At 34.9% G+C, this 12,821-nt stretch overlaps 1 protein-coding gene and 1 long non-coding RNA gene across 2 annotated transcripts in view; one reads left to right on the top strand and one right to left on the bottom strand.

The window, feature by feature from the left end:
- LOC107686946 (syndecan-2-A) overlaps positions 1-12,821 on the top strand; it is a 31,920-nt gene that overhangs the window by 2,185 nt on the left and 16,914 nt on the right. The window lies entirely within an intron of this gene.
- LOC107686947 (uncharacterized) overlaps positions 12,162-12,821 on the bottom strand; it is a 14,119-nt gene continuing 13,459 nt past the window's right edge. Inside the window, exon 3 of the long non-coding RNA XR_001634082.1 lies at positions 12,162-12,173. This is a non-coding gene — a long non-coding RNA (uncharacterized LOC107686947). The remainder of the gene's footprint in view (positions 12,174-12,821) is intronic.

Here is a 12,821-nt window from a genome sequence, read left to right as displayed (position 1 = left end):
ATATTATGTAAACAAAAACTTTTATTTTGGATGCAATTAATCACATTTAATTGTTTGACAGTACTAATATATATATATATATATATATGGCATTTATTTATCTATCTATCTGTATGTCTGTCTGTCTGTCTGTCTCTCCTTCTATCTACCGATCTCTCTATCTGTCTTTCTATATGTCTGTCTTTGAATCTATTTGGCTGGCTGTCTCTATATGTCTTTTTATCGGTCTGTCTCTCTGTCTTTCTATCTGTCAATCCGTCTGTCTGTTATTCTGTCAGTCTTTCTTTCTCTCTTTCTATCTGTCTGTTTCTCTATCTGTCTTTCTATCTATCTGTCTGTCTCTCTGTCTTTTTATCTGTCTGTCTGTCTCTCTGTCTTTCTATATATCTGTCTGTCTTTCTGTCAGTCTTCTATCTCTCTTTCTATCTGTCTGTTTCTCTATGTGTCTTTCTATCTTTCTGTCTATCTGGCTGTCTCTCTACCTGTCTGTCTGTCTCTCTCTCTCTCTCTCTTTCCGTCTGTCTGTCTGTCTAACTCTGTTTATACATTTCTAGTGGTGAATCCTGCAACAGGCAATCATTACAGTGAAAAGAATACAGAAAAAGAGGGACAAGTGAAAAAAAACAGAGAGAGATAGAGAGAGGGGAAACTTTGTGCAGAGATGGTGGGCTCAGTGGTGTGGAAGTGTGAATAACACGTAACAGTAACCCCCCACAGTGCAAACTACTAAAGAACCCTTAATAAACTTAAAGAGAGGTCCATTCAGAGTTTACACCAGTATTCTGGCCTCTTTGATTTAAGCTCATTTTAATTACAGTCAATTTACTTCACTCTTAAGTTAATTATATGGTGAATATATTAATATCTGCAATGAGATTACCAGAATTAAAGCTGTAATAATTGCTAATTGCACTTTTTCAAACATTATTCAGTGACAGTATCGTGATAGATTAATGCACAAGCCAAAAGAGCATTATAGAAACGTGCCAACAGTCCAAGTGCTGTTTATCCATATTGAAGACCAATTTAGCATTTGAAAAGAGCAGTGTGTCTGCCAGAGGCATGTGGTATTCTCATCAGTTGTGGGTGTGCTTTCGGAAACACATCTGTATTTACTGTGTACAGACCTTTTTTGCGAAAGAGAAATGTAACACTGGGTAAATTTGCTCCCTGTACATGTCTGTCCACAGATTTATGTGGGTTCCACTCGCAGTTCTAAATCTGGAGCATTGTCAGTCAGTGCTGTGTAGGTGTACAAGTATTTGTTCTTTAAGGCCATATGGTTTTATGAATTATGCTTGTACCTGCTATAATGAGGCAATGGAACGTCTGTCAGTCTGTCCGGATGAAGGTGAATGTTTTTTTGTGCCTGTATTTGTCAGAGATCATCTGATAAAAACAGGGAGGATATTGTCCTGAGATGATTAATGGTTCCATAGGTGTTTCTCTCCATGGCATGCCAGTGTGTTGACATAGCAGAGCCTGCATACCGCAGACAGATTAGGCCGCTGTCTGCAGTACTTTGGAGGAATGCGTCGACTTGAGAGTACCCAGTCCCGCGTAAATCCCATAGATGGATGTGCTTCTTTTGTCCAGAATGCAGAAACATCCATGCCAGATGTTTTATGTACAAGATGCAGATGTTCCTGTGCTCTCTCCGTGGGAGTAGCTTGTGTTGCGGAATACTAGCAGCGAAAGCCATAAACAGAGGAAGTGTGAGAACAGCTGGGTTATGGGGCATTTAGCTATTTGCTTGTGTACTTTTTGTGCAAAATTCAATTATGTAATTGTGTAATTATAGCGTCAATGTCAAATAAATGGAAAAATCTTTTAAAAATTAGTGCAGAAAGTTTCAAGTTCATAAAAATATATATGTAAGTAATAAGTAATCTCTATAAATTATATGCACAAATTCTTAGAATATATTTATCCTAAATTATTAGCTCATAAATATTATTAGGTTTTTTATGATTACGTTTTTTGAGAGTTGGACAACACATGGTCTATAACACAAAAACATTTTAAATTACCCAAAATACCCTGAAGGGCAAACAGTTTTATTATTATTATTATTATTTTTAAAGCTTAATGATCTTATGCACACTGCATAGCAAAATATGCATCATCAACGTATAACAGCTGTTAAGGACTGTTCATATGCATATTATGATATATTTCAAGCTATATTTGGAAATCTCTCATCTGCACAGAGGATTCATTAAAATATGTCTCCTTCAGATTGCCAGCAACATCCTTAATGAGCATCACTGTGAAAATATATGAAAGATTTGCACACCATTTCACTTATGTTATGACATGTTATGTTTTTCTAAGTAAAACCGCATATTCAATAAAAAATGAAGGGTTTGTAGATTTGATTCTGAAAAATGGACATTCCATAACAGAAAGGAATGCCTAAATAGCTATCTGGCTATTGGTAAGCATTATCAAACAGCCTGTGGCCTAGGTGATGTCAGCAGTCAAGAAAATTTGTTTTAGAGGAGAAGCAAGTTGTTACATTTTGATAAAAGATTATAAAACACAAGTTTTGTTTTTGTTCTTTGAATGAATTGCTTTACGAAAGTAAATATGGTCAATTTTGGCTTTGTGTTTTAGGCCTTTTCTTTTTCGAGCATCATTCATCTGGAGGCATTTTAACATGTCAAATCCACAACGTGAGAATCTGATCACACATAATTTCAGCCTTTGAAGGAACTTTGGGAAATATTTAACATATGGTAGAACCACAGAGTAAGTCTAAAATTGGTTGGCCGTAGACCTCTGGGTTCTGTGATGTTTTGCAATCTCTTTTTTGCCTTCAGATTTGTTTTGGTGAACCTTATTTAGCTGATAGCACCCTGCAGACGGAGGGCATGACCACGTAAAGATACCCCGAGATAGTGAGGCTTTCATGTGGCCGATCAGAGTTTAAGCTGACATATCATATCATAGTGCTTGATCTGATTTTTTTTTTTCCTCTACCTATCTCTCACATCCTCACCCTCTCTCTTTCCCTCCTCACTTCACTTTTATCTACCAAAGCAAAGCTTGTTTGGAGTTTGAGGCGTATTTTTAGAAACAAGCTTCTTTGATGGGCCATGCGTTTGACGGTTTATATTTTGAGGTTGGTTTTTATGTGAATTTTTAAGTTTGTCCTCCATATTTTTAAGTTTCTGATATTCTTTTGAGATTCCCATTGCATATTACTCAAAGAACCAGCAATGTTTTTTACAGGAGTCATTAGGCCTAGTTGTAAAAAAAAAATCATAAATACCTGCAGGCGATTCCCATTGCATATTACTCAAAGAACCAGCAATGTTTTTTACAGGAGTCATTAGGCCTAGTTGTAAAAAAAAAATCATAAATACCAAATATCAAGTGTACACTTGGGACTAGAGTAAAACTAATGATCTATCCATTATTTTAGTTTGCTCTCCACAGAAAACTTCTGTATGTTATTTCCTGGCATGTTCTTAGATCTTCTACCCCAAAGTTTCCTTTTTTAGGAGATAATACTTTCCCCTTTTAGAAATGTTGGAATGCGGAAAACAGTTTACAGTCTGCAAGATTCATGAAAGTTTGTCTTGATACGGACTGTGTGACTGCTTTTTTGGAATAGCACAGAGAAAAGTCCACGAAAGACTCCACCAAAGTCTGCTCAGTTTTTCGAAGTAAGCAGTAAATTTGAGCCTGGTTATCCTTCCAGAGGGAGCTGGTTTGGCCGGCCTCCAGAAGCACAGACGGAGGAACGCTGCTCAAAATGAGAGAGGCTCATGGCTCAGATTTGTCTTTTTTTGAAGGTGCTGATCAACTGCATGATGTCAAGCTGTGTTGTTGCACCAAGTGCATTTTTTCATTAAAATGTTGCACCTTTTATATGTTAAAGTATATAAGAAAAAAATCTAAATTTACATTTAATCGTTCCTTTGAGAAAGACAAAATGAGAAGTGCAATGAAGATGAAGGAAGACTGCTGGTGCTGATCTTCTTGCACATGTTTAAACTTAAAGGGGTCATATGATGCGACTATGTGGGAAGATTTGCATAACGCCGCCCAAATGTTCACGCAAAGAAAGAAGGCGTAACTTTTATTCTCGCTGTAGTATTGTTGCTGTCGCCGCCGCCATGTTGTGAGCTTCTGACTCACAGCCTGTAAGCACGTTTTCATTTAAAGAATTTGCCACTGATTCAAACGCGAGTTTTGAGCAGTGTAGAATAGCGCCTGTTGTTTATAATTTCTCCGATCACAAGACATGGTTTTATGTTTACATGCCGCAATGCAACGCAACACGTAAAAAGACAGTATAAGTCATTATAATCAGTAATTTTGTCCCCACTGGATGCAACAAATGCCTCGTTTATAATGGGTTTTACTGGTTTTGTCTCGTCGCGCCGGGACACTGCATCACAGTATGGTAAGGGATGTAACATTTCCGTCACACGCTTGAGGTATTCGGCCAATGACGACGCGCTGGATAGCTGGCCAATCAGAGTACACCTCGCTTTTCAGAACGATGAGCTTTGTAAAAATCGACGCGTTTCAGAAAGGCGGGGCATAGAGGAGAAACAATAATGTACAGTATGTGGAAAATAATGTGTTTTTTTAACCTTAACCGCATAAACACATTGCATTACACCAAATACACAAAATAATGTTATTTTTAGCAACGTCATATGACCCCTTTAAGGCCCGTTCACACCAAGGACGGTAACTATAAAGATAACGATAAAGATATAGTTCTAAAAATCGTTCTCAATATTAAAGAATAGCAGAGTCCACACCATAACTATAACGATAAAGACAAAGAGAAACGATCACTTTCAAAATGATTTTTCTCCAGCTGATGAACGATAAAAAATTGACAGCCAATCAGAATCCATATCGTTATCTTTATTGTTATCTTTATAGTTATCGTCCTTGGTGTGAACGGGCCTTTACTGGATGGCAGTTACTGGAATGTTTTTAATTGAACGCAGTAAATAAATTATGACCGAAATGATATATATTTACATTTTATGGTGAACTGTTATCTTTTTTTTTTTTTGACACTCATTGTTTCACTTATAATGATCTATTAAATGCTGATACATTTATGATGATTTTTCAGAAAAATAAAATGTTAGAATATTTCCGCAAAAATGCTTCACTGCTTGTTATATGTCTGCCATATCATGTGTATGTAATTTGACAATGCATGTGTAAATTGTCATCCTGTGTGACTTATATGGTGTGATGTAATTATATTTATTCATTAATATTTCATGATATTTGTAAAACATACATTTTGTTTTGGAAAATGTATTAAAAGAAGCATTTTAAAATGAATGATTAACATTTGTACACTTACACATATTTGAGGTATTAGGAAAATATGGTGTTACTTTTTACTTGATGATCGACATTACATTAAAGCTTTTCCAAACAAGGAATAAAGATTATCAACATGAATCCAAAGAGTTCATTTCGAAGAACTTGGGGTTTTACTTTCAATTTCCTAAATTAAGTTTCTTAAAAATTATCTTTAAAGTGGACACTCTTTTTGTCTTTGACCTAACATCAGCGCTTATGACTGATGTGATTTATAATATGTACAGATTTGGCCATCTGTCTGATTTAAGTCACTGTATCAGTTCTCAGATTTGAACTGATTTACTGTATGTGAGAGCTCAGGTGTGTTATGTGCTGTAAATCAGTGGTCTAAATAACCAGGTGTGCACTTCATGACCCATTGGGTTACCTGAGCTCCCCAGAGGACTGTCAAATAAGAGCCCACATGAGCCCCAGGTGTGCACCGACACAATGGTACATACTGTGTGGAGAAATGGGAAAACGAGGAATGAGGTTTTAAGTTACTGAAAGACAGTATGCCATGACTTTCTAAAGATCGTTAAAACGTACAGCCAGGCAAGAACTTTATGGTGCTTCACATGACGTTTATGATGTTTTGCAAATTAATTGCAAGTTGAATAGACTGATCAGTGGTTAGTCTTAACGCTCGGTAAAATCACTTAATTGAGTTTACGTTCATTAAAGAGAACTCTTAAAATCCAGTGACTTTGGAATTCAGAGATGCCTTTGTGAAAGGTCTTAAAATCACTTGATTGTATTTATATGCTGTGGGAAGTTGATAAGAAACTGTACATAGACCAGGTTATTAGGTGGACCATTCTCATATTCATACAGTATATGTGTCTTTATGGCAGTATGTGTGTGTTTTCACCTGTTCTCCAGATGCAGTAGACCTCACATGCTGTTTAACCGTCATTTTTTCCCTTTCTTCATTGTAACCCAGCAGTCTAGAACAATATAGAGGTATAAACCCACTGAGCTCATGCCACTTTCCACTAACGGAGTAAAGTTGAGGTTCCATTACATTTTTAAAGCATTAAAGGCAAAAAAGCAATGTTTATTATTGTGATAGACACACTATACCAGTTAAAAGTTGGGGTTGGTAAGATTTTTGAATGTTTTCATTTATTTATTTGATCTAAAAGTAAAAACAGTACTATTGTGAAATAGCCTATTATTGCGATTTAACAGAAATTTAAATGAAATGTAATTAAAATGTAATTTTTTCCTGTGAGGGCAAAGCTGAATTTTCAGCTGTCTTCAGTGTCACATGATTCTTCAAAACTCATTTTATATGCTTATTAAAGTGCTGCTTAATATTTCTGTGGAAACCGTGAAACTTTTTTTCAGGATTCTTTAAAGAATAGAAAGTTCAAATGAATAGCATTTCTTTGAAATAGAAATCTTTTGTAGCATCATAAATGTCTTTACTGTCTCTTTTGATCAATTTTGATCAAATACATCTTATTGAATACAAATGCATCTGCTGATATTAATTTATTTAAAAAAAAAACTGACACCAAACCTTTAAACAGTAGTGTATGTTAGAGAAACAATTAAACAATATCAGCAATATCCAAACAATTTCCAATGTCTCTGTATCCCATTTTAAATGGTGATTTTGGTCTGTCTCATGCCAGGTCTTTACTGTCTTAGCTTAACCAACAGTCATGCAATAACATAATCTATTAAACTAATGCTGAGTATTAAGCTATTTTTAATTAGCAGCTCATTTAATTACCGAAAATTATATATAATATATATATATATATATATATATATTCAGCCATCTCCCACATTTTGAATGCAACCCTGTTTTTGCATAAATTTCCACCATTGCAGTGAAAAAATGTCTACACATATGGTAGTGTTGACTTCATCCATCAAGCTAACCATTCAACCCTGTTAACCGTTTAATTATAAGACAAAAAATAACTGGCTTATCTAAGTAGACGCATTCAGCCAGTTTGTATTTGTTAATTAATGTTATCTGTTTAATTTTGATATTAATTTAATGCTCGTTACTAGAAAAAAAAACAGGGTTTTAAAAGAAAAGAAAAAAAAATGCTCATGTATTACTTAGTTTGACCAGGAGGTTTCTAGAGGTTAAGAACCTCCGTTCCCTGACCATGTTTTTGAAAAAGAAAAACAGGACGTTATTTTTTCCATCTTTTTTGTATACCCTCACTTTTTTGCCTTTCCCTCCTTTGCTTTCATCCCCACTCCATCTTTCCTTCTCCTGCAAACCTTCTCTCCATCCCTTCATTTCTCTCATTCTGTTTGCTTATCTTCTTTTCCCCCGATCCACTCCTGACAGCACCTGTATTTGAGAAGGCATTTTAGGAATACCAGACATGCCTGTGGTCTGAATGGACAGTATTCATCCTGGTTCCCACTTTCCATCCAGCTTATTCTGGAGAGTTATGGCAACCTGATGGATGTTGTTGTGTATGTGCAGTGAAGTGTGAGTGTTTTTAGTCTGTATGTTTGAATCTCTGCAGCTGGCCAGGCGTTATATCATCTGTGCGTTGAGAGCTCAGCCGGTTGAGGTTAATATCACGGCCACAGCTGCGTTCTCAGACTGTCCAGCAGACCTGATCATTACCGGAGCTCTGGAGGCCTGACACATGCACACTGGCCACAAATCATCCAGTCAATCAGAGCTGACAGCTACGGTAGTGTGTACCGCAAGGTTGTAGTCCGTGAAAAACAGCAGCTATTTGTGGTTTAATTTATAATGGACTTTAGACCAAATGTCATACTTGCAAATAGGAAATACATTTACTCGTGACATGATGTTCTATGTGAAAAATAAATGTGCTTAATTGTACTGAATGTGTACTTTGAATCTTAAATGTATATTTAAAAAAACTAATTTCATATAACATAATATTAATGAAATAAAAGGCCACTTTAAAAAGTGCATTCTGCAGTAAATTAAAATAAAAATTTTTACTTTAAAGAGCACTTTAAATCACTTTGTTTTAATAATCTTTTATTGTGCTTTAAAGATGTACACTTATTTTAAAGTTTTTTAAGTACTTACTAAATTAATAAATACTGTAGAGTGCTATTCAATATTACATTTAAAGTTAATATATATATATATATTAAATGTTCTAAATTGCAACTTCATCATTACCAAGTGTTAATTACAGTACAAATATATTTAAATGCATGACATAATAGAAATGGCATTAAAGTATTTTTAGTTTGCCTTATGCTTATCAGTATGTTAGGCAATACACTTTAATCATATTTTAAAAGTAATTATAAAATGACTTACAAACATGTGCTCAAGTCCTACTTAATTTGGTCAAAAAAAGTTCAGATAACTGCACTTATTATAAATTCTAACTATAATATATTTTCATTCAATTGCAATTAAAATGTCTTAAGTTTCTGAAAACATTACATTAAGTTCACACTTAAGTATATTCTTTTAAATCAAAAGTATATTATTTGAGTACTCTTTTTAAAGTATACTAAAATGTACTTCTTTTCACAAGGGGTTCTTTTTTTGTTTATAACTTATTTGCCTTTGTTCATTTTGTAAATTTGAATATAATAAGGTCTAAACGTAATAACATGATTTTATGTCTTTTCACTGTTCATTAGCCTTTCAGCCAGTTATCATTTATTCGCTACAGTCATTAAAAATACTTTTTTTCCTTTCCATTTCAAGGTGTTTTTCTCCTTTAATTTGGTGTTTTTAAATGCGTGTTGTTAAAGTTTTTATGCAGACAGAAGAACATCTGTAGCTTTCAACACATTCAGCTCATTAGCCAATAGTCATTACACAGTGTCCCACTGTTTGCTCTTGTTTTCTATTCTTGTCTTCTTTCAGATTTTTTCTTCTTCTGTAAAATTGATTCACATTAATTTCTAAACTCAATACAAAAGTGAATGACTCAGATGTTTCTATTGAATGTCTAGTGCTTTAGTATCATGTACCTTGATTGTTTCTCCCAGATGCTGAACTGGGAGAGTATAATTGATGTAATCCGTGTCAATGTTCCTCAACATGACGACTTGTCTCCCATCACTCACATTTCAGAGTTTTGGTGGAACAGTAGTTCTTTTGGGTTTTTGTTTTTCCTGATTTATGAATATCACATTTTCAGACATGCAAGTCAAGTCACGTCACCTGTATTACAGCGCTTCACAGTACAGATTATGTCAAAGCAGCTTCACAGAGGTAAACAGGAAAATCGAAGACTAATGGAGACAGTTCAGATTATGCTGTAAAGCAGTCATAAAAAAGAATAGAGTAATTATTTAGCTCAAGTCAGTTCAGTGTTGGTTCTGTTCAGATTAATTGTATTGATTTCTGCTTCGCTTGATCATCAGCAATTTTTGGCCACTGGTTATTTATCCTGAATTTAATTTGGCATTTGTGTTATCTTGCGTTGGTACCAAGCCTCCACAAGCTTTTATAGTGGAGGTTGCCAGATGTCAAAGGTTTAAATTCCCCAATCACAACCTTTTGCTTAAATCGATACAGTTTCTGCACTGTGGTTTACTTAATCTTCCGACCTGGCAACCATGTGTACTCTCTCTGCATTGCAGAGCTGAGCTGTAAAACCCTAGCAAAATGTAAGTTTTCTGCTCAAATAAAAGTGTAATACAGTCAGTCTGTTTTCTTGTGCATTTTGCTGCAACTAAATCTGTGAGCAAACCATGCAAGTTGCATGCGGTTCTCTTGATTTATGCTTATGTGAAAGTGCAATAATTGTGATAAAATATATTTAAAAAATAAATAAATATAATGACAATAATCATGGTTGATACGAAATAATTGTGATTAATCGTTTAAACATTATCGTGCAGACCTAATAACAGTGCGAATTTAGTGTACTGCTTACATATACATGTAGATTGATTATCGGCATAAAGTCAATTTTTCAATTTATTCTTCCCTGTCCACTTAAACAGGAAGAGCAATCAGACTGACATAAAGAAAAACCAATCGCAGTTTGTTGTGTTTGCACAGTATGTATCATTTTGGGGCATGTTAATTTGAAATATCAGAAAACAGAAGAAATTAGTATGTGTGTAGACTTTGTAATTAAAATGTCTCTTGATATATAAGTGTAATTACTGGTTATTTAACAGACACAACTCAGAAAACAAAGCTCAATATACAATAGAGTGCTGTAGTGATGACGTATTTTTATAAGGAAGTTAGCATCACCTTGGTTCGTTCGACCAAAAGCCTTTAGCATTTGGATTATTGCAGAAAAGAATTGACCAACAAAAGTTTATGATTACATGTGTTGATTGTCAAGATAATCTTCACACATGAACACAACATTTATGAGGTTTGATAATATAATAAATATAATCGGCAGAAGTAAATAGCTAAAGTTAGGCTATGAACAACAACACCATTGTTGCATATGGTTCTGACAACTCTTTAATTCTATATTTCTGTCATGACAGGGACTGGCATGGTAATGTACATGACAATGTTAATGTATTTGGTCTTGGCAGAATAGATCTGCTACGCTGCTGCGGCAGAGCAAGTACCGAGACTTGCTACTGCCAATACATCCACAACATGCTGCTGTGCGCATGTAAGAAATATTGCTGCTGCAAGTATAACATACATGAAATAACCCCCATATAGCTTACATGAATCACCTTGTAGCAGATCTATACAGGTGGAGCTGGGGAAGGTGGAGGGTTTCTGAAGCAAGCTGCAACTGCTACGGCAATCACTAGTCATATATTTGAATGTTGAGCAACGAGCTCATTGGCTACCGATACAGGAGAGAACCAATCAGCTGTGCCATGTGATAATGATGTCATTAGGTCAGATTGAGTTAGACCTATCAGACTGCGCCATCTAGAGTTTCATGCCAGAACTCTGTATTTAAAATCTACAAGTTTGAATTAGAAAAGTTTACAAGAGTGCAAGTATAAACACAATGAGGCTATAACAGTGGACTATTGAATAAATGAGTTTTCCTGTTTGGACGGGATAACATTTAATTTCCTCACCAATCTCTGTAGTATAATAAAATATCTCACCATTCACTGATGCGTTTATTATATGTTTGTTCTAAAATGCAACTGCCCTCATGTTTTGCCACAGGACAGCAATTGCAATACATTTTCTGTCATCTTTGCAGGACTTTAGCAACAGTGTGAAAGTAAATAGCACATAATAGGCACAATACTGGCACAAACATAGATATCTGTCGGAACAATATGCGTTATATGACGAAACATGCATCATCGCTTTCTAATACCACCATTTTCACAGTCCACGCCACAATGCAAAAACTACGTTTTCTATTTACTTTGGAGATCGTTGTCAAAAAGCTTTGTTTTTGTCAACAAAAATGCAGTCTCAGTGTGGAAGGCCAAAACGTAGAGAAAGAGATGTGCTTTCAAACGAAAACGTATTAGTATGGACAATGCCCTTATTTCAGGTATTTAACAAAAAACAAAAACATTCATAAAATCCATTGACTCCAGGATAATGGCAATAATACAAACTTATTTACAGGTTTTAAGACTCATTCCTGCAGCACTCTTTTGTTTGTGGATATAGTTGTTTTTTTCTTACCTCAAACAAAACTTGAGAGCTGATGCCTCCTGGAAAACTGGCAAATCCAGTGGCTAGCCCTTTCTCAAAAGCACTGATTGTATCAGTGAGTTACTGTACCTTATAAATATAAATATATTTATATTTATAATATATATATATATATACAGTGGGTACGGAAAGTATTCAGACTGTTAGGCTAACCGAGACTTCATCGCTTTCTAATACCACCATTTTCACAGTCCACGCCACAATGCAAAAACTACGTTTTCTATTTACTTTGGAGATCGTTGTCAAAAAGCTTTGTTTTTGTCAACAAAAATGCAGTCTCAGTGTGGAAGGCCAAAACGTAGAGAAAGAGATGTGCTTTCAAACGAAAACGTATTAGTATGGACAATGCCCTTATTTCAGGTATTTAACAAAAAACAAAAACATTCATAAAATCCATTGACTCCAGGATAATGGCAATAATACAAACTTATTTACAGGTTTTAAGACTCATTCCTGCAGCACTCTTTTGTTTGTGGATATAGTTGTTTTTTTCTTACCTCAAACAAAACTTGAGAGCTGATGCCTCCTGGAAAACTGGCAAATCCAGTGGCTAGCCCTTTCTCAAAAGCACTGATTGTATCAGTGAGTTACTGTACCTTATAAATATAAATATATATATATATGAAGAGTTCAGATGCAAAAGCCTCCAAGTGCCATCTGAAATTTTCATCTAAAATTAGCGTTTTTCTCAAGCTCCTATGTTTATGTTCAGTTATTTTACTTTAATAGCAATGAAAACAACCTATTCATTGCCATTAAAGTGAAATTAACCTACACATAGGAGCCTGATGAAAATGCAAATTTCAGAAGAAAATTTCAAATGGCACTTAGAGGCTTTTGCATCTGAACTCTTCATATACTGTATATA

This window comes from Sinocyclocheilus anshuiensis, unplaced genomic scaffold (assembly GCF_001515605.1).
Source record: "Sinocyclocheilus anshuiensis isolate Anshui unplaced genomic scaffold, SAMN03320099.WGS_v1.1 scaffold1841, whole genome shotgun sequence".
Lineage (NCBI taxonomy): Eukaryota > Metazoa > Chordata > Actinopteri > Cypriniformes > Cyprinidae > Sinocyclocheilus > Sinocyclocheilus anshuiensis.
Note: the sequence above shows the minus strand (reverse complement) of the source record. Positions and strands in the feature narration are given on the sequence as shown.